Genomic DNA, 9783 nt, shown 5'->3' with positions numbered 1-9783 from the left:
GTCAGGAGAGAATGCTGCTAGAACAAGGCCATACAGCCCGGAAACCACACAGCACTCCAGTGGCTGAAGTGTTAGGTTAGGACCTGGGATACCCACTGAATCCATTAAGCTGAATTGGTGACCTTGGGCTAGCTGCTCTTTCTTAGCCTTATCTTATGAAGTCGTTACCAGGATAACATCGAGGAGGACAACACTATGTATATGTCGTGGATAGAATTGTTCAGTCCCAAATGAAAACTAAAGGCCTGCCATCATCCACTGATACCTGTGCCATTCTTCAACGTGATTGTGAAGAGAATTCTATAAACACACATTGCAATCTTTTGAGTAACCTGACAGCCTCATTTTGAATATTTAATGAGCTCCAACAATAAACAGGTAAAATATGTAAACAAGTAGTGATGAGCTGTTCCTTAGGGGCCACTGGGAACCCATAATTTCTGACGAATTTGCTATTCCTTGCACCGCTGTCTGCTTGATAGTAACTCAGATAACAAAGATATAAGTTCATTGAAACTGAAGGATCTTGCATGACCACTCAAACATCTATCCTGGGTACTTTGCCAGTTTGTTTGTTTTTGTTTGTTTGTTTGTTTGTTTGTTTATATCCTGCATATATCCAGGGACTCAGGGCAGTTTACAATAAAAATACACAATAGAAGAAGAGGAAGAGTTTGGATTTATATCCCCCTTTTCTCTCCTGTAGGAGACTTAAAGGGGCTTACAATCTCCTTGCCCTTCCCCCCTCACAACAAACACCCTGTGAGGTGGGTGGAGCTGAGAGAGCTCCAAGAAGCTGTGACTAGCCCAAGGTCACCCACCTGGCATTGTGGGAGTGTATAGGCTAATCTGAATTCCCCAGATAAGCCTCCACAGCTCAAGCGGCAGAGCGGAGAATCAAACCCGGTTCCTCCAGATTAGATACACGAGCTCTTAACCTCCTACACCACTGCTGCTTATACAACAAGAATAAAACATTAAAACATTCATAACCTCATAAAACATTACAACATCATAAAATATCTAAATTTAAACAAATATGAACAGATGGGGTACCTAAAATGTAGCTAGTTTACTTAAAGGGAAAACTACGAAGGAAACTGACCACTTATGTCTTTGCAGAAGGCTTCCTGTGGACAGAATTAGACATTAAGGCATCTCTGGACACAATCCAGGGACATTACCCGTGTTTTAGAGGGGACCACAGGTCTTTTAAAAATGCCACAAGGACCCATTCCTGGTTTCATGCATATGGGTTCTTGTTTCCTTCCTTTCCCCCCCAAGTGCTGAAACAGCCTTTTGGGGGAGGGGGGTTGTTTCAGCACTTGAAAATGCACTCATTGGGAAATCAATCCCTGGTTCCACCATGCTGTAGACTCATTACCGACTGGTCCTTGCAGCATTTTTAAATGACCTGTGTTCTGTAAAATGATAGCAGTGTCCCAGTGTTGTTCCCCAAAGTCTAGTTGGCCCTTGGTCTCCTATTGAAGCACAGCTCCAGCTATATCATGAGAACAATGTAAAGCATTTATACAGCATTTTCTGAGTGTTTGAAGTGTTCCATACACATCATCTCAAGAATCCTTACAGCAATCCTGTAAGGATAGGTTGGTAGTATTATCCCTGTATTACAGACTATAACTTGCCAAAGATCATGTAGTGAATTCATGATGGTTGCAAGATTTATGCTACAGTAATATTACAATCATAATGACACTTTACAATAGCAGGAATTGCCCTGGGAATGGGCAACCAGAAATAGTAGCTCAACCCTTGCCAGTAAAAGCAATTGTGAGAGTTTGGAAACTGACTTGCATGGTTTGCTGTGCTGCTTCTAAAGAAGGCTTTGGGGAGTGAAGGGGTTTGGAAGATTGCTACAGCTCCCACAGCTCCTGAGTGGAGGGAATAACAGTCAAATGAGTGATATGTAAGCAGGTGGGAAGTTGGGCAGTGGGATGGATGGGAGATTGCTGATTCCCCAGGGGTCCCTAGACTTTTCAAGCTTACAGGTGCCTTTGGAATTTTGAAATAAGATGGTGGGTGCAACCATAAAATGGCTGCCACAGGAGGTCAGAAAATTAGCTTGTACCTAACTCTAATACTAAATCTTGAGTATTTCATGCAGAAGCTCTGTTTAATAGTAAGCCTTTCATGATGAACACAGTTTTAAAATATTTTCTTGCATAAACACGGCTTACCTTCAGTCTCAGTATGAAAATCTTTGTGATGTGGTGGCAGCTGCTGCTGAAGCAACTTTTTAAAAAAATCTTGACAATCAGACCTTCAAAGGCCAACCAGAAGCTCTACTGAGCAAAAACTCTACCTGACCCTCCCTACTTTCTAAAAAAACCACTTGGCAAGTGCCAGGAAAGGTGCCAGTGAGCATCAGAGCACCCATTGGCACCACATTGGCGGACTCCTAGCCTTTGACAATCCCCTAAGGTTGAATCAGTAGAGAGTCAGCTTGGAGCTTCACATATAAAACACAGTGTATGTGCTTTTCAGTATTTGCCAATTCCCAGTTGAGAGCCTTTTGTGTTTTCTGGAACACGTATGAATTTCCTGTTCTTGTGGACTTCCTCATTTATTTGAACAGAAAACTGTTCCACTGACAGATTGTTTTGCTGAACTTCCTTTCCCAGCTGTACATCACTTTATCTAGAGAAATATATCATTATCCAGTCTTTGATGTCCTTTAGTGAGAATGTTTACACACACACACACGTACACATGTGAGTGTTTGGCAAAGAAGCAGTTGGATATTTCACTGGTAAAACTGCTTGTTTTTTTAAAACAAATTATTTGAAAGATTAATGTGAAGCCAAAGTTAACTAAATCTGCTTTCCACCATAAAACTATATACAGTTAACAAGCTTGTTTTTTTCAGAACTCCTTTTTGACTCAAACAGATGTTGACTTGAAAATTTCTAGTAATTGTATCCTAAAGTGATTGTAATACAGTATTATGCAAAATGCTTATGAACAGATACTTTAATTGAATATAACTTAGAAAATGGGAAACTGTCGTTGTAAAAGTTATTAACATATGAAACTGCCTTGTACAGGCTTGGCCCGAATATGATATGATTGTTCTTTATGAATTTAATCTCTAGAGCTTAACACAAAACATAATGTCCACAAGAAGAAAATTCATTTTAAATGTGGAATGTTAGCATGCAACAAGCTTTTGTTCTTTGTACAACCTAAAGGGTTATGCTGCCATCTAGTGGTGATGAAGTGTGGTTATAAAACATAGGCTGTCGAATTGTATAAAAATTGTACCACAATAAATTGTATCACAATAAAAAAAAGAGTAAGCGATTTAAACATACCCGGATAAGATATGTTTAGCTTCTCTCATTGTAGCAGCAAAGGGAGTAGCAGCAAAGCCACTACACTGAACACAAATCAATAGTATTGTCTGCTTCATTTGGTGGATGTATTATTGTACTTTTACTAGTAGCCTAACAAGTAGAATTGGGCAAGCGCAGCTTTGTCCAAACCGATCTTCATACCTAGAAAAGCTTAATTATCCACTTAACAGTGAAATTTCTTGGTGGGCAACCGCTCTAGAGGGCCATGCTCCAGCAGCAAAACCATGCTCCAGCAACTCTGTTAGTGCCCCAGGGATAGCCTCAGGGGCAGGTGCCCTGTGCCCCTGCCATGTCCCTGACCACCCCCGAAATGCCCATACCATGCTCCTGTACTGGCATGCACCTGGTGCATCATGCACCCTCCCAACCCCTTGGCACTATGCCGCTGCTCAGAGGTTACTCAACTACTTAGCCACAGAAATCAGAGTCAGCTCACTGAATGCCACATGTCCTCTCAAACAGATGTCAGTTTTCAGGAGAAAGCAATGGGATAAGCTAATGTCCCTGGCTGTTGCCTCTGAGCAGCCCTGCTATTCAGGCTTTCTAGCAACGCAAAGTCCCTTCAGTTTTGCTTGTACCAGTCCACTTCTGTGGGGGAAAGTGATCCACCTCCTTAATTATCTTCGTTGTTGTCTTTTGCACTTTCCTCAGAAAAACCGTTCAATATGTTTTTTGAGATGCAAATATGCACAGTATTCCAAGGAAGGACATAGCACAGATCTATACATGAAATGTTTTCTAGAATATTTTCTAACATGCTTAATTCCTTATACACATGCTGTTTAGGTATGACTTGAGGTATCCATGCAGCCTTACTTCTAGAAACGGAATTATCTTTCTGCAGGCACTTTATCAGCTTTCTGAATGTGGCACATCTGTAGTCTGTATGACTTTGCGATATATTGACTGATATGTGGGAAGAATAATTAGTAGCAGGAGATTTACAAGAACAAGTACCGTGTTTCCCTGAAAATAAGACAGTGTCTTATATTAATTTTTGCTCTCAAAGATGAGCTATGTCTTATTTTCAGGGGATGTCTTATTTTTCTGTGTTCTGTTTGTCAGGCATGCTTCCAAACAAAAACTTTGCTACGTCTTACTTTTGGGGGATGCCTTATATTTCGCACTTCAGCAAAACCTCTACTACATCTTATTTTCCGGGGATGTCTTATATTCGGGGAAACAGGGTAATAGCAGTCATTTTTAGATGAATTGATTGCTTGTAAGTTGTGCTGCATATTCTGACCTGCCTGCGACTGCAGTGCTCCTCCATTGAACCTCCCCTAGACTCTACCTAGTCTGAATTCTTGATATTCACCATTGGAAATCCTATTGATATTGTATTTGCTGTTTCTGTAAACTGGGTTTATGCCTTATTACAGTACGAATCTAAACAGCTCCAAACAATTTGGAATCCTAACCAGTACGATACCAAACACCAGTGTCAACTAAATTAATTGCTTATCGACTTATTGCCTAGATATGGTGGATTCTGCACAGCATAAATTATAACATCTTTAGGATGTTATAAAAAGATTCATTTGGGGATTTTTTGTTCCCACAGCACCGGAGAATGCAAGCATTGTCAGGTAAAATGCTTCTTTCTTCCTGCCTTCTTCACGGAGCTCTTGTCAATTTCACAGTGGTGCCCACCATTCTGTGGGCTGCAGGAGATTCCCCATGGAGGTTTTTTCTGTTTGCAGTTCATCTGTTAGCTTTTTTGCTGTCAAAAGAAGATGAATAAAGTTTGTTTAATCTAGCAATCCCATGCATGTGTCATTGTTTGTTTTGTTTTGAGGCCACAGTCTGTGAAGCTACAGCAACATTGCTAGAATATGTGCATATTTGCCGTGGTTTCTCAGACAGTCCCCTCAAAAAAAAAGGAACAATGACACATGCATGGGATCACTAGGCTAATGGATGAGCTGCAAAAAAACCCCAAATGGATGAGCTGCAAGCTGAGGAACCTCCTTCGGGAATCTCCACAGAGAATCTCCTGCAGTGCACAGAATGGCAGGTGCGAGTGACGGAAATGAAAGTAAGAAGTTTGGGCAAGGATTTCCTCCCTGCTGGACTGAACTATGAAATATGATGGGCTGAACTAGTTTTTGAGGAAGAAGGCTGTGCAAAGTTCTCCCCCAAAGTGCTATAACTTCCTAAAGACATTATATTTGTGCTGTGTGGAATCCACCCATGTTCCATGTACAAGTAAGCAGATTCTAATTTGTATTAACCTCTTTACTGTAGCTTCCACTGTTGTACATTGCTTATGTATGTATGTATGTATGTATGTATGTATGTATGTATGTATGTATGTATGTATGTATGTATGTATGTATGTATGTATCTATCTATCTATCTATCTGGTGACGAAACTCGTGGATCTTGGACTCTCACATTCAATCTGTTTGTGGATTAGGGACTTCTTGTCTGGACGTTCCCAGAGGGTTAGACTGGGAAATCGGGTTTCCTCAGTTCTTACTCTAAATATGGGAACGCCACAGGGCTGTGTGTTGAGTCCTTTACTGTTCACCCTTTATACATATGACTGTACTCCTGTCTATCATAGTAACTACCATTATCAAATTTGCTGATGACATTAACGGTGGTGGGGCTCTATATCTCTGGAGGGGATGAGTCTGCTCCATCGGAATGAAGCGGACCAATTGCTCTCATGGTGCGCAGGAAAATAACCTGCTCCTTAACACTCAACAAGATAAAGGAGCTCATAGTGGGATACAGAAGGAATGGCTCAGAAATTCAGCCCCCTTGACTATAAATGGAGATCAAGCGGAGCGGGTGGCTTGTCGGAAATTTCTCGCCGTTATGACAAAGAGGACTTGACCTGGGGCGCATAGATCGTCACAAGGGTTAAGAAAGCCCAGCAAAGCACTGTACTTTCTGAGACTTTACAGCCAGCAATAACTAGATGGAAAACTTCTGGTGTCCTTTTACCGCTGTGCTATAGAGAGTGTCTTTAACCTACTGCATCTGTGTGTATGGTTCTCCAGCTGCACAGTGGCTTTGGCCAGGGGATAAGGCGCTCCAAAGGGTGATCACTACTGCACAAAGGATTATCGGCTGCCCTCTTCCCTCCTTGGAAGAAATCTATAATTCTCGAAGCTTCCAAATAAAGCCCAAAATATTCTGAGGGACCCGCCCTATCCAGCACACTCTCTTTTCAAACTGTTACCATCTGGCAGACGCATACAGGGCTCCTCCTAGAACTAGGGACAAAGAGGCTTTAGAGACAGCTTCTACTCTAGAGCTGTGGCTATGCTAAACTCCGCTGCTTCATATTGATGTATTTGGGGCTGTGTAGGGATGGGTGGAGGAAGGGGAAGTGAGGATGATGTATGAGTCTGAAATTGTGTGCATCGAGGAATGCTGCTGTAAATTTCGTTGTGCGTGCACAATGACAATAAAAATGCTTATGCTTATGCTTATGCTTATGCTTATGCTTATCTATCTATCTATCTATCTATCTATCTATCTATCTATCTATCTATCTATCTATCTATCTATCTATCTATCTATCTATCTATCTATCTATCTATCTATCTATCTATCTATCTATCTATCTATCTATCTATCTATCTATTTATTTTGGTCTACTGACCCAATAAAAATAATCATATACAAATTGGAAAATACCATACCAGTTGAATGGCTAAACAACAAATATAAACTTACATAAGAGACAAAGTATTAAAACAATTTACACTAGGAATCAGCATCTGAGGTTCTCTGGTTTTTCAATCTGAATATCTCTTCCAAAATTTTGCCACCTCCTCTTTTAATAGAAAGTGGACGCAGAACTGAGCTGAGCTTTTTCTCTGGTTTGACAACAGGGGCAAAATCCTTAATTGGTGCCCACGATGATACATCTTACAGTCTAAAAGAATGTGTTGGAGTGTTTCTGTGTCCTGTAAGCTACAGGGACACACTCTGAACAAGGAAGGAATACCTTTGAATCTACCTCTCAGGTACTTGGAAGCAGGGCTGGAGTGAAGCGGAACTGCGCCCGGGGCACGCGTGCACCCTGCACCCCTGCCACACCCTGCCCACCATGCTGCACCCCAGAACGCGCCCACCATGCCCTCACACCAGCGCATACCTGGTGTGTCATGCACCCCCCCACCTCCTTGGCGCTACGCCACTGCTTGGAAAGGAAATGCATTTAACCTTGCTTTTGTAACAAAAACCCCTTACAATAATGTGGAAAACACAAGGTTTTAAAATAATTAGTGCAATTAATTAGCAGTGAGGGAAGGGCCTTTTCCACCTTTGGAATGGGCTTCCACCAAGACAGAAGAGTTGCTTACAGTTACGCTTGCCTCTGGAGCTGAGTTTTTACGAGCAACTGGCAATATTTATCTTGGTGCCATTAAAAAAAAGGTCACTTGAGCATCTCTGAAGCCTACCCAAAACTTGCTAAAGGCGGCAGTGTAAATGCAGTACCCTGTGAGAAAAGCATGAGGAGTGATATCTATTAGTATGCTCTGTAACTCCAGTGCATCTCACTGGTGATTTCTGCACAGCAGAAATAAAACATTTTGGGGATGTTTTAAAAAGGTTTTTTGAGAAAGAAGTTTGCACAGTTCCTTTCCCCAAAGCATCCTCAAAGCATTTTATTTCTCTCAATCTGGGGCCGTTTCCGCACGGGCGGAATATGGCGGTCTGGGGACGGCAAAAACGCTGTCCCCAGGCCGCCATTCGCACAGGGGGCGCAGCTGCTTCGCAGCCGCGCAGCCCTTGCACCGCGCTACTGGCGTTTCAAATCGGGCGCTTCCAGAAAGTGCGCTGGGAATCGCACTTTTCTGGAAACGCTGTTGGAAGCCACCGCTGCTCGCGACGGCAGCTGCTTCCCCGCACTTCCCCCCACTCCCTCTGTATTCTATTTGTCTCCTGGATCTCGGGCGTTGCCGCCGAGGCCTGGGGACACGCCCCCCTGCCCTGCAATGCTGGAGCAGGCGCGCAGGGCCAGGGGGCGTGTCCTCAGGCCTTGGCGATGTGCCGGAGGCCCGGGGACGTGCCGGGTCGGTCGGGCGACGGCGCTCTGCGGCGCCGTCGTCCCGGCTCTTTCTGGGACCGTTCATGTGAACGGTCCCAGTGTCGTCGGGTCAGCGTCAAGTACGCCGACCCGGCTGCTTCCGCATTCGTGCGGAAACGGCCTGGGTTTTTTGAAAATCTCTAAACTAGGCGTCTTTTCCCTCCAACCTGGGCTGAAGACATTTTCTGGCTGCTGAAAGAACAAAAAAAGGCAGGAAATGCTTTATTTCTCCCGCCCAAACCTCTCACTTTCATTTTCACTTCTCACGCCCACCATTTTGTGCACTGCAGCATAGATTCTCTGAGATTAACCATGGAGGTTTCATCTGCTTGCAGCATATCCACGTGCAATTTCCATTTAAAAAGCAGATGAATAAAGTTTGTTTTGCCTAGCAATCCCGTGAATGTGTTGTTTTTCCTTCTTTTATTTTGAGGGGAATGTTTGTGAAGCTATGGTGATACAGCTAGAGAAGCTGCAATGTGCACATATTTGTGTTGTCATAGCTTTGAAGAAAAGAAAAATGATATGTGCATGGGATTGCTAGGCAAAACAAACTTTTATTCATCTTTCTTGATAAAGTGTCCTGTGCTTCTCTGCCTGTCTCCACAATTGGCTGCCGTAGGGGTCACTTGGCTCACTGATTGGGAGTATTGCTGCTGTTCTGCCTGCGTGCACCACTGGGGGGCAGGTGCCATCTTGCCTGACTGAGGGAAAGGGCATCACATCTTCAGGAGGGAGCAGCATGCACAGCAACCAAGTGGGCAACCTCTGATCTGGCTGACACCACCCTCTCTCTGCCCATGCCTGGGGCAGTTGCCCCCTTTCCTCTCCATATATCTCCATATCCAAATTAATTGTTTTCTGAGACCCTTTTGCACATTGCAAGGGCAAATGTCTTGCTGTTAGTCCCAGGAGGGTCAGGGGTTATCCTTTGGGCTCTGGCTGACTTGGTAGAGAAAGAAACAGCTGGCAGGTTACCTAGTGAAGTGTGAGGAGCCATACCTCATCTTGTTATAATTTGTTAGGTGCACCATCCTGTGGTTGGTCCTGGATTAGACTATCATGACAGTTTGTGACACTACCCATAATGCAACAGCACCAATCTATGTTGACACAGGGGCAGCATTTCTGGAGAGAAGAAGCTGGTGGCAACTAGATGCCAAAGAAACTAGGCTTTCTTATACTGAACAGCTGTGGAAGACAGAAATGTTGGAAATGCATCTTTTTCTCATCCCATCAAGACAAGCTGGAACTTCTGAACTATCTTCTACAGACCTGTTAAAATGTCTTCTCTGCATCTGTTCACCCTGCTTTGCAAAAGCGATTTCAGTAGTTATTATTTACTTATTTACTTAT

Source organism: Sphaerodactylus townsendi, linkage group LG08, assembly GCF_021028975.2.
Source record: "Sphaerodactylus townsendi isolate TG3544 linkage group LG08, MPM_Stown_v2.3, whole genome shotgun sequence".
In the NCBI taxonomy this organism is placed as follows: domain Eukaryota; kingdom Metazoa; phylum Chordata; class Lepidosauria; order Squamata; family Sphaerodactylidae; genus Sphaerodactylus; species Sphaerodactylus townsendi.
Note: the sequence above shows the minus strand (reverse complement) of the source record.